Source organism: Empidonax traillii, unplaced genomic scaffold (assembly GCF_003031625.1).
Source record: "Empidonax traillii isolate 1590-97213 ecotype Southwest subspecies unplaced genomic scaffold, ASM303162v1 scaffold1805:size59584, whole genome shotgun sequence".
NCBI lineage: Eukaryota > Metazoa > Chordata > Aves > Passeriformes > Tyrannidae > Empidonax > Empidonax traillii.
Genome location: NW_020956998.1, coordinates 14,219 through 29,012, shown reverse-complemented (window position 1 = coordinate 29,012; position 14,794 = coordinate 14,219). Strand labels below are relative to the sequence as shown.

The following is a 14,794-nucleotide window of genomic DNA, read 5'->3' as shown; positions in this document are numbered from 1 at the left end:
TGATGGTCTGGGATAGTTATAGAACCATAGACATAGTCTTCAGGGTGGTAGTAGATCTTGGGGACTATGGTCACTTGGACACAGTAATCTGAAGATTTGTCAAACACTTTTAAGGACAGACAGGGCATAAGTCCCGAAGAAGAACAGGACCATTCGGTATTTTTGGCTGGTATTAACCATTTCGCCTGGGTTGTGTAATGTGCTTTAGTAGCGCATAGTCGCCTTTTATGCTGTGGGACTTGGTCTACACATGTTCCGCTTCAGACAATTTCTGTTAATGTAATGCCTTGTTTGTCCATTTCCCGTAAACACTGGGCTGGATTGTCACTATTGGCTTGTGTTGGCGTGTCATTTACTGCTACGCCTTCATAGTAAGGTGGTCTTACTCCATAACAAAGCCAACAATGTTCTGTGAGGTTTGGATTAGTTTTGTTCAGTACTTGATAACTAGCTTGCATCATTTTCCGAAAAGGATGTGTATCATTATTAATTGGATCAGTAAAGGTGTATGATGTGACAGGCGTGGTAGTGCGACCTCTTATGGTTGTGTCATGGTTTGTGTCATCTATGGGTGCATTTGTGGGTGTGTTGCGATGATCGGGGGTAGATATGTGTGGTGGAGGTATGTCATCAGTCAACATTTGGTTCGGACCTACTGGCAGAGGGTCATTTGGGACAATTTCTTTCTGTATCAGGATTAAACCACCTTTTTTTTTTTTTTTTTGCACACACTCCTCGCTCTGGTTAACAAACACAGGAACTGTGACAAGTTCGAGGTGAACACCCAGAGCATGGCTTACCTGGCAGCTCTGTTGACAGTGTCTGAGGGGGTTCGGAGCCGCTGCAGCCTAAAGCATAGGAAGTCTCTCTTGTTGACAGACGTTTCAATGGAAAATGTTCCTGCTTTACCATGACAAAAGCCAAGAGTAAAATTACACAAGGACATCGGCGGTAGTTGTCTTGGTGTTGTCTGACTCTTGTCTGCGTGGGATTCTCAGGTCCAGACGGGACGTTGGTCGGTGTGTCACTTTCTTCTGGCACTGTGACGTATGGATTACGAGGGTGCCCAATGTAAGTAAAAACTCACAATTTTCATTAGTTTTATATCGAATGGAATCAGGTCTTCTCCTCCAAAAACGCCATCTATGAGAGTAGAGACCATAGCAGAGTTGAGCCCTTTATCTGCTATTGCCTTAATAATTGTTTGTATATCCTTTGGATTTACTGGTGAATGAACTCTCCGATCTCCTTCTGTTCCTTGGACTGGGAAAGCTAGTGAAGCTGACTGAATCCAATCAGCACACGCAGCTTTAATTTTCCTCCAGTCCGTAAGAGGGGTTAATTGCTTTTGTGGTTTGTCTCTATTTCTATTTTTAGTTATGTCTATTTCTTTTCTCTCTTCTTCCGAACTTGAATTGGTTACATACCGCCCGCCCCACTCACACCACTCACCTCGCGACTTGTCCCAACTAGTGTCTGACTCGGAGTCCAAACTTGACTGACTAGTTACTTCCAGTCTCTGGTGCCTTTTCGTCGGGCTACAACCCCGCCCTAGTCCCCTGTGGGCGGATGGTTTTTTGCTCCGCCTTTCTCTCGTGTAGACAGACAGCTCCCTCCCCCTTTGCTTACCCGTCCTTCTACTCTGGGCGTGCGCCCTACATGGGCAGTTTTTTAAACAACCATCATGGTCGGCACTCTCCTCCTCACTTGCACTCCCCTCTCCACTTGCACTTCCCTTTTTACTCGTACTTCCCTTATCGCTTACACTCCCTTCCTCACTCGTACTTCTCTTTTCACTTGCACTCCTTTCATCACTCGTACTTATTTTTGTCTTTCGCCTACTTCCATCATTCCTCTTCCCTCTGCTCTCCCTCCTCCCGGTACTGCCCATACCCACGAGCCCCGTCACTTCCCTTCTTTTCTCACCAGCGGTATCTTTGCTCTCCCCTTCTTCTTTCCCTTCAGTGCCATTTTGAAGTGCATAGAGCGGCGATTTATCTTTAATTCCCTCAGACTCTGCCTTTTCCATAACCTTTCTAGTTTCTTCAGTTAATTCCCCCCAAACAGTTTCAGTTCATTCTCGTCCCCCTGCAAGTGGATCGAGGTCTGAAAATTGAGAGGAATCATCACCCTCTTGTGGATGTTTAAGCACAACAGAGTCATTTACTGGTAAGGGGCTCCAAAGTTTGTGTGACTGCCCCAACTCCCAGTTTAGGGATAGTTCGCAGGCATTTTTCAGCCGCTTTCCAGGTTTCTTGTTCCTGTCTGGCCTTTTGTAAGGCATGCATGACTTTCCCCCACGCTTTAAGGTGGGGTCCATGACCTGAGGACATCGTTTCCTCAGCTAACGCTTTGGTACATTTATCCCATATTTCAGGGTGGAGAATGTCCACCGGCTGGTCAATGACCCCAATTTGCATAAGCCTCGCAACGGCAAGAATAAAATACTTAGATTTACAATCAATACCCCACTGCTTATGAACCTCTGATATGACCTTCACAAGGGCTTCCATCCTCCTTGTTGGTCCGGGAGCATCCTCCCCACCGGGTTGGTCCCACCACTCCAGCCACTGTTCACCCGGCATAATCCCCGTCCCGATGCCCGGTAAGCTTTCTGGGCTTCCCGGGTTCAGCACCACTTGTTGCGTGGTGACCTGGTTCAGGAACGGCACGGCCACTGACTCCTAACCGCTCGGACCATTAACTCACAGACACCAACATGGTGGATGGTAAATGGCATTTATTGGTCTGCAGCACAACTTTAAATAGTGTAGATTTGCAACGTCATTTCTGTCCGCTTACATCACCACTTAAATATTATTGACTACTAAGCATTGGGGGGTCCCTATCTTTCCGTACATCCCGAGATCTTCCGGTCGCCGGACCTTAGCTACGTACACCCAGCCACTGATGGGGCCGAGCACTGCACAAGGCCTCTTGCAGAAAGCTAGAGCAGCCTCCCACTTGCCAGCCCCGCCCTCGTGGGGTGACACTGTCCCCTCCCTACAGGACACTCCCCCGAAATCTTCAGGAGGGCCCTTTCTGTATATTGCTGGTTGCTGATTCATCCTGGGGACCTGAGGGACCCTCTGCAATCCCATCCGTGCGGCACAATCTATTCTCCAGAGCTCGACTCCCTGCAGACTTTGTAAGGAAATTTGTGCTCGCAGTTGCATCCTGAGTCCAAGGTCAGTCTGTATCCCCCACTGCTGATCCATCCTGGGGACCCAAGCGATCCTCTGCCATTCCATCCATGCAGCCAGAGTCACCCTGCTGCCCTTGACTCCCCTGCAGAGGAACAAGTGCTATGTCTGGGAGTTGCTGAGGGTGGATGGCAGAGCGGGGTGATGTCGGAGTTGGGGGACCCCTGGCAGCCTGGAGGGGGGAGCATGGAGAGGGTGGAGCACCAGGACCCCCAGGAGCCTGAAACGGGACTCTGGAGAAGGGGAAGCCTGGATAGTGGGGACCCCTGGGATCCCTGGGACAACAAAGGGGGAAACCTGGAACCCTGAAGGCAAGAGTCAGGGGAGATGGGACCTTTGGGACCCCCAACACTCCCAACATCCCTAAGTGGGACCTCCAGCATCTCAGAAAGGGAAGCCCCTAAGAATACCAGAGGGGAGAGACCAGAGAGGAGAAACTCCTGGGGGAGTTTCTTTGGGTGGAATCTTAATATTTTGGAGTATTTTTTGGCTGAACCTTAACTTTTTGCCGTTTGAGGGGTATTTTGCCCTAATCTTGATGGTTTGTGTTTTTCTGGGCTGAATCTTGATTTTTTGTAGGTTTTTATGGTCACAGGATGCCCAGTGAGTTCTAGAGATGGACTTGGGCAGGAGGAAACCCCAAGCCAACAAGCTCAGGCCTTGTTTTCCTCCCCAGCAGGATTTGTCCTTCCCAAAGCTTGGGTGGATGGAGGAGGAGTCTGCAAGGAAGAGGAAGATACCACAGGCCCCCCAGGCAGGTGAGGAGGAAGTCAGTGGTCCTTTGGCCCTGTCTTGTGGTGCCTGTGGCAGCCGAGCATCACCCCCGGCTGCAGGATAACCCCGCTGGTGCCGCCGTCCTGCTGGGGCTGGATTTGGGGGAATGTCCTTGACCTTCCCTCTGGGTCAGAGGCAAATCCCCTGTCTGTCCTTCTTTCTTCCTGCCCCAAGCCCTGAGCTGAGAATGGAGAGCATGGAGTCCAGTAACTGTCAGTTCATTCCTGTCTTCCAGAAAGGGCCGGTCCCCTTTCAGAAGGGCAGGTTCTTCCAACAGAACCCTTCTTGGGGGTGTGTGTAGAGATTCCTGCCTTGGTTGGGGACCTCCCAGCATCACTCCTTGAGGTTGAGAGTAGAGATCTCCCCATGAGCGTTGGTCTGAGGGAGTTCCATCCATCTCTAATAATTATAGCTTTTGTGCCATCTTTACTAGAATTGCTTCAACGATTGCTTCAGTGTAGAGCACTGTCCTATACGTCTAATCAAATACTGCACTCAATGGTGACCCTCATATAAATTAGGGGAAGACGCAAAGTGGTCAAAGCAGGGACCATGAGACTATAATATCGTACTGCAGTTAATGTTGTTTTTGCGAAGGGAAGGAAAATGGGGTGAAGAAATTTACGTTGATATGTTCTTTGCTTTGAGAGAACATGCAGAGTGGCAAAAAGAGTGTGGCATTTGTTCTAACTTCAGAATGACAGAATCAAAGAGAGGGAATGGGAAAACTTAAACGATGTTGTTCGACGTGTTCTATAGGACAGAGGTGTTTGAAATATATGGACAGTGAACCAGAAAGTAGAGTTGATAATTATGGAAGTCCCTTTGGAGAAAGGGCAAATAACCCCATAGAAGATGGGGCTTCTGTTTCCCCCTCAGGGCTGGCAAAGGATGAGGACAGTAAATTATCCCCATCCTCAGGACAGCGAGAGAGGGACAGAGAAAGGGGAAGAAGAAAAACTTCCCTTTCCCCGTCCTTCTCTCCCCTGAGCAGGTGAACGTGCAGCAGGATGACAGCATGATCTGCCTCCCCACGTGCGGATGTCAGACGGATTATACAAGCCCCTTTAAGGGAAGTTGCTGGTCCTCAGGGACCTATAAGGCTTAAAGTTAATTTCTCTATGGGAGATCTAGACTGTGAAGATATTGATTTGATGCTAGATGCTTTGACTGAAACTGAAAAGGAGTTAGTATTGAAGACAACCAGGGCACACGCCCAAACTATGTTAAGGTCTGATGATGATCTGAATGTTTTCTTTCCATGAGACAATCCACCCTTGGACTACAATAATCCTGACCATTACCAACTTCTCTGGAAATACCAGGGGTGGGTGGCTCACAGAGTGGAAAATGCAATTCCCAAAGCTGTAAACTGGAGGTCTCTGTATGTGGTAAACCAAAACATAGGAGAAACTCCCACTGAATTTCTAGATCGATTATGGGAAGCAATGCAAACTTACACCACCCTGGGCTCCCTAGGGGATCAGGGTAAACAGCAGTTAATCTCACTGCTTCTGGGTGAGTTCTCAGATGACATCTGACACAAACTGCAAAAGTTAAAAGCTTAAGATCAGAGAGACATTGAAAAACTAACTGAGGAGGCATGGCGGGTGTACAGAAACAGGGAAGGGGTAGAAAGACAGAAATTAGGTAAAACTATCACAAAGGCAACTATTGCCACCCTGGATAGGAGAGACCCTTGCTCTGGAAGATCTGGATGACATCTTGGAAACAGTAACTATCAAAAATTGAGACCAAACCAGTGTGCTATTTGTAAACAAAATGGACACTGGAAAAGAGAATGCCCCCCAAACAAACAAATCCCTACTTTGGTGGTAGAATTAGATCAGGACTAAAGGGAAATGGCGGGTTTACAGTCCTGAGACCTCCAGGTTATAATGGAAGTTGGGAAAGACAAACATAAAATAGAGTTTTTGGTGGACACTGGTGCAACATTTTCTGTGTTAAATCAAGAACTAAATGTTATAGATGATAATGTATCTTTGAATGTTATAGGAGCAACTGGTCAACATGAGAAGCTGTTGTTTATGAAACCTCTAAGTTTCAAATTAGGTAAGATCTTAGGTATGCACAAGTTCCTTTATATGCCTCATGCACCTAAATCGCTGTTAGGACAGGATTTATTAAAAAAACTGAATACAGAAATTAAGTTTAAAAATGGGGAGATGCAAATTAAAGTAAGAGAAAATGAACTAATTGAAGTCTTAAGTCTTGCTTTAATTCAGCCACAGATATCGGGAGAAGTGCCATCATCAATCCTTGATCAAGTTTACCCTGGTGTCATAGTTCTGATTTTAGCAAGGAATTTTGTCTTTCCTTTCCCCTTCCCCCTCCTGCGTGTATGTGTTAATGGGCCATCAGATAAACAAAGGAGTTGGCCTGAGCCCTAAATGACCAGACATTAATCTCCTAGCAATGAAGGGGGAGGAATTGGGAAAAAGGCCAGGGTGTGTGTATGGAAAGAGGTGGGGTTTGGGGGTTGGAGCTCAGCTCTGGAGCCGGAGGGGAGGCTGCAGCAAGCAGGAGAGACTGCCTGGTTGCTTCTTTGTCTTTTGCCTGTCGGAGGAGAGTTTGGCTGCTGTTCTCTGCGCAGCTGTTTGCTGGTTGCGGGCCTGGCTCACCGCGGGGTCCTCACCAACCGAAAATCGTGAGTTTTCCTCCATTGGGAGAGTTTTCTGTTTCCCTCCCCCTTCCCCCCTCCTCCATCGCCACCCGGCGGCAACCAGGGATCCCACAGCGCCGCCCGGTTACGAGTGCTGGACATTGCAAGTTCTACTCCTCCAGTGATCCAAGAGCGCCACCTGGTGACTACTATAGAACACTACATGTTCTGCACTTTTTGATAACTCAACAGCGCCACCTGGTGAATGGTATAAGACATTACAAATTTTGCATCTCCAGTGACCCGACGGCGCCCCCTGCTGACTGTGGTTGGAACTGCACCAAAGGATGCTAAAAATTGAACTATTTGATTTTCTTTTTTGCCGGTTTTATTGGTTTTGTTCTTGAAGGGGATTATTGGTGGGTATAGGGGTTTTACTTGTTTTTTTTTTTTCGTGTTCCTGTTAATACACACATACCTTTTAATAAAGGGCTGTTATTTCTTCCCTTTTCCATACTTTGTTTTCATTCAATCGGAGTCTCTTAATTTCGGATCTATAATTGCTAGAAAAGAAGGTTTGGGTCTTTTTCTCCTAATCCATCCTCAGCAAAAGACCTTTGTCTCAATTAAACTGGGACACCTGGCGTTTGGGTCGATGGGACCCCAGGAGGGGATAAAACTACACAACCAGTACAAGTAAGGCTAAAACCCAGAACACAGCTGGTAATAATCAAACAGTATCCTCTCATACTAGAAGATAGAAAAGGGTTTAAGGAGATAATTGACAATTTTATCAAATTTGGGTTGTTAATTGAATGTGAATCAGAATATAATACCCCTTATATTGCCAATCTGAAAACCAGATGGCAAAACATATAGGTTGGTACAAGATTTAAGGGCCATTAATAAAATTGTTGAAGATCTCCACCCAGTAGTAGCAAACCCATACACACTTTTGACTAAACTAAAAAGTGAATATGTCTGCTTTTCTGTTCTAGACTTGAAGATGTCTTTTTCTGCCCACCTTTGGACTCTACAAGTCAAAAATTGTTTGCCTTTGAGGGGGAAAATCTGGACACAGGTTGCTGATCCCAGCTCACCTGGACTGTATTACCTCAAGGATTTAAAAATAGCCCCTCAATCTCTGGGAATCAACTTGAAAAAGATCTTGAAGAATGAACTGCACCATCAGACAGCGGAGTCCTCCTGCACTATGTGGACGATTTGTTAATTGCCACCACGACCCAGGACGAATGTGGAGAATGGACTGTAAGCTTATTAAACTTTTTCTAGGACTGAAAGGGTACAAAGTATCCAAAAAAAAAGCCCAGATTGTCAAGGAAGAAGTCACCTATCTAGGATATGAAATCTCAGGAGGACAACGTCGACTGGGACCAGAGAGGAAAGAAACCATCTGTAAAATACCTTTGCCCCAGACTCCAAAAGAACTTTGCACATTTTTAGGAATGACTGGCTGGTGCAGATTTTGGATCTACAGATATGGACTGATAGTCAAACCCCTATACCAGATTCTACAAGATGGGATTACACAATTACTGTGGTCTGGGGAAGCCAGGCAAACTGTCTGTCAATTAAAGAAAGAACCGATGCAAGCACCTGCACTGGGTCTCCCAGATGTGACCAAACCCTTCTGGTTTTTCTCACACGAAAGGCAAGGGAGGGAATTGAGAGTCCTAGCTCAGCAGGTAGGACCATATCAATGAGCGGTGGCATACTTCTCTAAGCAATTAGATGAAGTTAGCAAAGGATGGCCAGGATGCTTGAGGGCAGTAGCAGCAGTAGTGCTGAATATACAAGGAAGTTCACAGTGGGACAGAAAATGACTGTTCTAGTGTCACATGTGGTTTCAGCAGTGCTAGAACAGAAAGGGAGTCACTGGTTCTTGCCCTCTGGGCTTCTCAAACACCAAGCCATCCTAGTAGAACAAGATGATGTTGAAATCATCACCACCAACACTGTCAACCCAGTCACCTTTTTGTCCAGTTCAGCAACTACGGGGGAACCAGTGCATCATGGTTGCATTGAAACAATTGAGGCAACATATTCCAGTCGACTCGACTTACAAGATACACTGCTTCCTGAGGCAGAAACATGGTTTACCCACGGAACCAGTTGAGTGAAGAACAGAACCTGCAAGGCAGGGTATGCAGTAACGACTGTAGATCACATCACTGAAGCACAGGCACTCTCTGTTGGCACTTCTGCACAAAAGGCAGAGATAATTGCACTCAGCAGAGCATTGCAATTAGGGAAAGGAAAGGACAGCAATATATGGACAGACTCAAAGTATGCTTTTGGTGTAATGCGTGCCCACAGAGCATACCTGAAAGACTATTATGGAACGTTGTACAGGCACAACATGATAAAACCCACTGGGGGGCAGATGCGCTGCATAAACACCTAAAAAAATTATAGGACAAAATTTATACACTGCAATAATCCAGGTTGTTAAATAATGTAAAAAACTCAGCACTGCAACCTCCAATTTGGGAAAGCTAGAGGTACCACTAAGATCATCATTATGTAATGTAATGGCCAGCCTCTTCACGAACGAAGAACTGGGGAAGGTCTTTACACCTTCCAGCCTGCGCATTGGATTTTTTTTTTTTTTTTTTAGGTGAGACACAGTGTGCGCGGAACTGAGCCCACCCTTTAATCCTGAGGTTCATCTGCCGGGGCCAAGTACGCTTGGACAGTGGCAGCGAGGTCCTCAGGACGTAGATGGATTGCCTTACAGGGCTAACGAGTTCCATCTGCCCGGGGAGTGCCCTAACCGGGAATCGAACCCGGATCTCAGCGTTGACAGCGCTGCGGTTTAGCCACTGCACCACCAGGGGCACTCAGATCATCAATGACTATAGCTGAAACACAATCTCTTACTACAGACTTGATCTTGTTAACTAAACACACATCTGAAGATTTTCAGGTTGCGACTAATTTTTTAGAAGTTTACCAAAAAATGTCTCAATAGCAATACAGTGCATCCAAACACAACAACGGATACAATCTGTAACTGCGGCAATCATAAGCGAAGGAACATCAAGAATTTTAGCTCAGGAAATAAGAGAGATCATATCTAGAAATGACATCACAACCAAGTTTGAGAAAGAACATCAGGCATGGTGGCAATAGTAAACTTCACATATAACTCAAAGCAGAAGCAGATAGAGGCATATGTTCTTACCATCCGTGAGGCAAAAGAACAGACTATATTTCCGGTCCTAGCATTACAGGCAATACACCGGGACGTAGTAGTTACACCCATGGGACAGAATGTCAGGGCAAGCTATGACAGGGATATAGGGAGATGGCAAACTATCAGCACAGAAGCGTGTAGACCCAGAGAACAACTCGGATACATATGTGAAAGTGCTGTAACAGAGAAGGAGGATTTATGTTTAGATATAGAAGATAGTGTGTGTACCTTTGAAGTGTTCCCAAATACACAGGCACAGTCCCAGCTATGTAGGTAAAGGTTGTGCGTGCATCAGGACACATTGCACAAATGTAACTATTGATGATTGTGAAGAATCAACCAATGGTACTAACTTCTGTGTTTGCAATTTTACTAAAATAATAGGATGTGACTTTTGTTACACTGCCCTTTTAACCACCATGCAATTGATTTTGGATAAATATATGTTATATCATGAAGTGCCTAAACTACAAATAGGCATGGACATTCATATCCTCCAGGAAATGCTCTATCATCCTGATCTTGAACAAATGATGGAAAAGGTAAATGCTACTTCATGTTGCATGCTGTAGCAAATGAAACACGACACCACAGAGATTAAAAACCTCATTACAGAAGTGGCAAAGACTGGAGAACACCATTGGTGGAACATATTTCTGGGAATAACCAGTGTACATTCACCCACTGCAGCCCAGCTGTTTAACTTCCTGGTCCATTCTGTCTTGGTCTTGAAGCTTTCCTTCTGACAATCTCTGTATGTGGTGGAGGATTAAGACCATAGCGCAACAAGTACATGTACTCTGGACTGTACAAAGGGTGATGCAATTGAATTTGCAATAGTTAAAAGAAAGGGGGGGGATTGAAATAAAGACAAAACAAAGTAAAAATTTAGCCATGTTAGTTGAAATTTAGTATGAAACGTGACTTTGCAAATTGTAGCCGCCTGCAAGTAGGGGGTCTGCCCAATTGTGGGCAGTTAAGGGGAACTAAGGGTTGCCTGAATGGATAAGAGACTGACAGGGAAAGCCACTTTTAGCACATAGCAAAAGTAATTAATAACATTGCAAGGGAGAAAGAGACGGGTGGGGGAACATAGTTGTTTGAAATGATAAAGCTTTATGTAACTACACTACAGTAATAAAAATAGGGATAGGTAACCGAATACATAAGGCAGACTTGGTACCAATTCTCAAAGAATGTATGTGACAAATAATTTTTGAAACTTGCTCCTTTCAAATGTATAAAAGCTATTGTGGTTTTTTTTAACTTGCGCATTTGGAGGGGAAGCCCCTTGTGTTTCCTATCCCTCCCCCCCCCCCATATTAGAAGTGTGTTTTAACAATTTAGTTTTAATCACCTGATTCCTGCAGGAAGGTCCCTGCAGCTGAAACAGAGCAGGGTCTTGAAGGAGTTAACTCAGAATGCAAGCTCTGGGTAAAGAACTAAAGGAATCAGAACTCAAGGCTAGTGGAAGACAACACCTGGCCAAAGAATGCTAACACACTAACACAAAGAACATAAAGTAAGAACACAGGGAAACAAAGAACACCAAAAATGCTAACACATATACCTAAATAGACATGAGGAAGGGTTCCTTAGGAGATAAGGGGCAAAATAGGGGCATGAGTCCAAAATCTTGCAAAATTCACCATCAGGAAGACAGTCAACTAAGAAAGTTGAAAAGTTCAAAGCAGGGAAGACTTGTGAAATGAGACCCCCTGCAGATGAAGACACTGGAACGACCCCCGAAACAGCACCCCAAAAAGGACAACTCCGCCCAGACTCCGTCCAGGCTCTGCCTGCTATGAATATTATAATGAAATGTTGCAATAATATGAATATGCATATAAAAATTATGTAATCTCTTACAAAAACTGTATAAATACCTGACTTTACATTGATAACTTTGGGTTAGTTTTGTCCAGCATGAGCTGGTTAGCCTCCAACATTGCTTAAAATAAATACCTTTTGCTGCTTAAAGACTCAAACTGTCTCTGAGCAGTTTTCAATGCACCTTTTTGGGCATCACAGCCATGTCCTCAGCCCCTGCTGGGCTTCATTAGCCTGAGAAATGGCTCCTAAGTAGGGGTCAAGGGGTTCACCTTGGCCTTTGTCTCCCTGGCACTGGGGCTCGGCTTCTACCTGCGCCAGAAGGTTAGAGGTGTCCCAGGGGGTTGTGTGTCCCACCCAGAGCATCAGTGCCCCCCTGGGGACCCCCCACCCCAGTATTACCGCCTTTTCTCTCCCCATAGAGCTCCTGAGCTGGTGGTGGCTGCAGCCCCTCCCCAGTTCCTCGGGCCCAGCCTGGACCCTCCCTGTCCCCACGAGGATTTGGGGGGGAGTTGTTTGTCCCCCAATCCCTGCTTTTATTTTGACACCACTCGGCTGCTCCCGGTGATCCCAGGAAAGCTTCCCAGTTCTCCCCAGTCCCAGTTATTGGGGGCCAGTAGTGGGGGTGTGCTTGGGAGTCCTTGAGGGACAAGTTCAGGGGAGGCAGATCCGGCCCCAGGATCAGGAATGGGGACCCCACTGTGTTCCCCACATATAACCCCCCTCTGGAGGTGTTTTAGGAGGGCACTTGCCCCTCAACAGGCACCCAGCACATCCCAAGAAGTGCTGGGACCCTGTAAAAACCTCCCCACAGCCCCTCAAACACACTCAAAGCCCACCCAGGAGCCCGCCCAACCCCTTTTCTGGGGGGACTTGTCAGGGCACTGGTGGTGCTGGGAGTCCCCCCCAGCTGCAGGCTGGAAGCTCTTGGGGGAATGAGGAGTGGGAAGGCGGTGGTCAGTGGGAAAAGGGGGGTCAGAAGAGATAAAGGGGTGGTGGGACCACAAACAGAGTGGGAGGGGAGTGGGACCCCCCAAAAGTGGAGGGAGGCAGGGCAATGACGTTCGGGGGATGATGGGAAATGGGTGAAAGAGGTCAGAAGAATGAGGAAAGGGCAGGGTGGAACCCCCAAACTGAGCATGAGGGGTTTGGGGGATGTGGAAAGGAGAGGGGGGAAAAATGGGGGTTGGGACTCCCAGAGTGATCCTGTGGGGGCTGGGGATTGAGGGGACCATGGAAAAGTGGGAGGAACAGGGAGAAGGGTGGAAAAGGAGGGGTGATCTGGCAGGTCCGACAGTCCCATGGGGGTCTTCAGGCACAGGGGGGCTGGGAAAGGGGAGTGACCCCCTGAGTTCCCAACTTACTGTGGGGTGTTGGGGGCTGCTGGATCCAATCTCAGCATTGGATTATGTAAATAGTTTCAGTTTAGAGGAATTACAGAGGTGGGACTGAAGCACTTTTGTCCCCCGAGTTTAATGATGGCAAATTGAACCTCATCCCACTAGAACCAGACCATCTCTCCCCCTTGTCCAGGTCCCTCTGCAGAGCCCTCCTGCTTTCCAGCAGATCAACACTCCCTCCCAACTTGGTGTCATCTGCAAATTTGCTCATGAAATGCCTGGTTCTGCAGCAGCTGGAGATACTCAAGGGGCAGTAGGACCAAGTCAGGGGCCTGGGGGGTTTTGGTGTCCAGGAGGGTCCTGAAGGAACTGGGGAGGGGCTTTGGGGATTGGGGTTACAAACCAGAACAGAGTAGGACCTCCTCACTGCTCCCCAGATCTCTCCTGGAGCTGGGCCACATTGTCATGGGACACCTGAGCCCTTCCCAGTGCCTTCCCATTAGAGCCCAGCGCCCCCAGTACAGCCCACTGTGTTCCTGTACCAGGGTGCTGGGTGATCCCTCTTTGGGGGGTTTTGAGAGGCTTTGGGTGCATTTGGAGGAGTTAAAAGGGGTCTTGGGGGCATTTGGGGGTCAAAGGGATCTGTGGGGAAGGGGATTAAAGTAAAAATGGGGGTTAGGGGACATTTGAGGGTGGTTCTTGGGGCCTGTCAGGGGAGAGGAGGAGCAGCACCACGAGCAAGTGAGTCCTGAGTCCCCCCTGGTGTCCCCAAGACCCTCTTGGTGTCCCCAGTTTCCCTCTTGACACCCCAAAACCCCTCTGGTGTCTCCAATGTCCCTAGGGCCTCCCCATGGCCCCAATTTCCCCCTTGACATCCCCGATTCCACTGTCCCCAAACCCCTTCCCCCCATCCCCAAACCCCATTCCTGATGTCCCCAACCCTCCATCTCCCCCCAGCAGCCCTCCCTGGACCCTCTGACCCCAAAAACACCTCCCCGCCTCCCCCCGCTCACTGAAAGGCCAAGGACATCTGGGCCTTTGGGGACAGTTGGGAGACTTTAGGGGGCACTAGGTGGTTACTGGGGGATACTGGGACACACTGGGGGGTTACTGAGGGACGCTGAGAGGGCACTGGGAGGGACTGGGGGCAGGAACTGGAGGATTACCAGGACACGGGGGGACACTGAGAGGTTACTGGGCCATATTGGGGGTTACTGGGTGCTCACTGGAGGGTCATTGGGCCATACTGAGGGGCAGTGGGAGGTCACTGGGCTATACTGGGGGCATCCCTTTACCCAAATGTGGTACATCTTCCCCCCAAGATTTCGGGGGACACCTCCAGAACCCCTCCACTGGGGGTTGCAGGACCCTCTGAACATCACTGCTGGGGAGTTTTGGGGGTGTCTGGGGTTTGGGAGGGGGGCATTAGAATGCCCTTTCCCTGGCGTGGGTCCGCCGGGTCAGCAGGCAGTGCTGCAGGACGGCAGAAAATTGCAGGTCACGCGGGGCCTCATGGGAGTCGGAGTTGGCCTTGGCCAGGCAGGACTAATATGGAGACCCTCCTAAATCCCCTCAAATCCCCCTGAAATCCCCTCAAAAATCCACCCCTGCACCCATCGATACCTCCTCAAGGACACCCCAAATCCCCTAAGATAACTCAACCTTCTTCCCCCCGGCCAGGACCTCATAAAGTCTCTCAGCGACTCGCAAAACCCACCTGGGACCCCCCCCAGCCCTTTCAGGGACTCTCCAGTCCCTCTCAGGGACCCTCAAAACCGCTTAAACTCCCTAGAGCCCCCCCAAACTG

At 48.0% G+C, this 14,794-nt stretch overlaps 1 long non-coding RNA gene across 1 annotated transcript in view; it reads left to right on the top strand.

The window, feature by feature from the left end:
- The first annotated feature begins 801 nt into the window (after positions 1-801).
- LOC114071048 overlaps positions 802-14,794 on the top strand; it is a 17,877-nt gene continuing 3,884 nt past the window's right edge. Inside the window, exon 1 of the long non-coding RNA XR_003573996.1 lies at positions 802-811. This is a non-coding gene — a long non-coding RNA (uncharacterized LOC114071048). The remainder of the gene's footprint in view (positions 812-14,794) is intronic.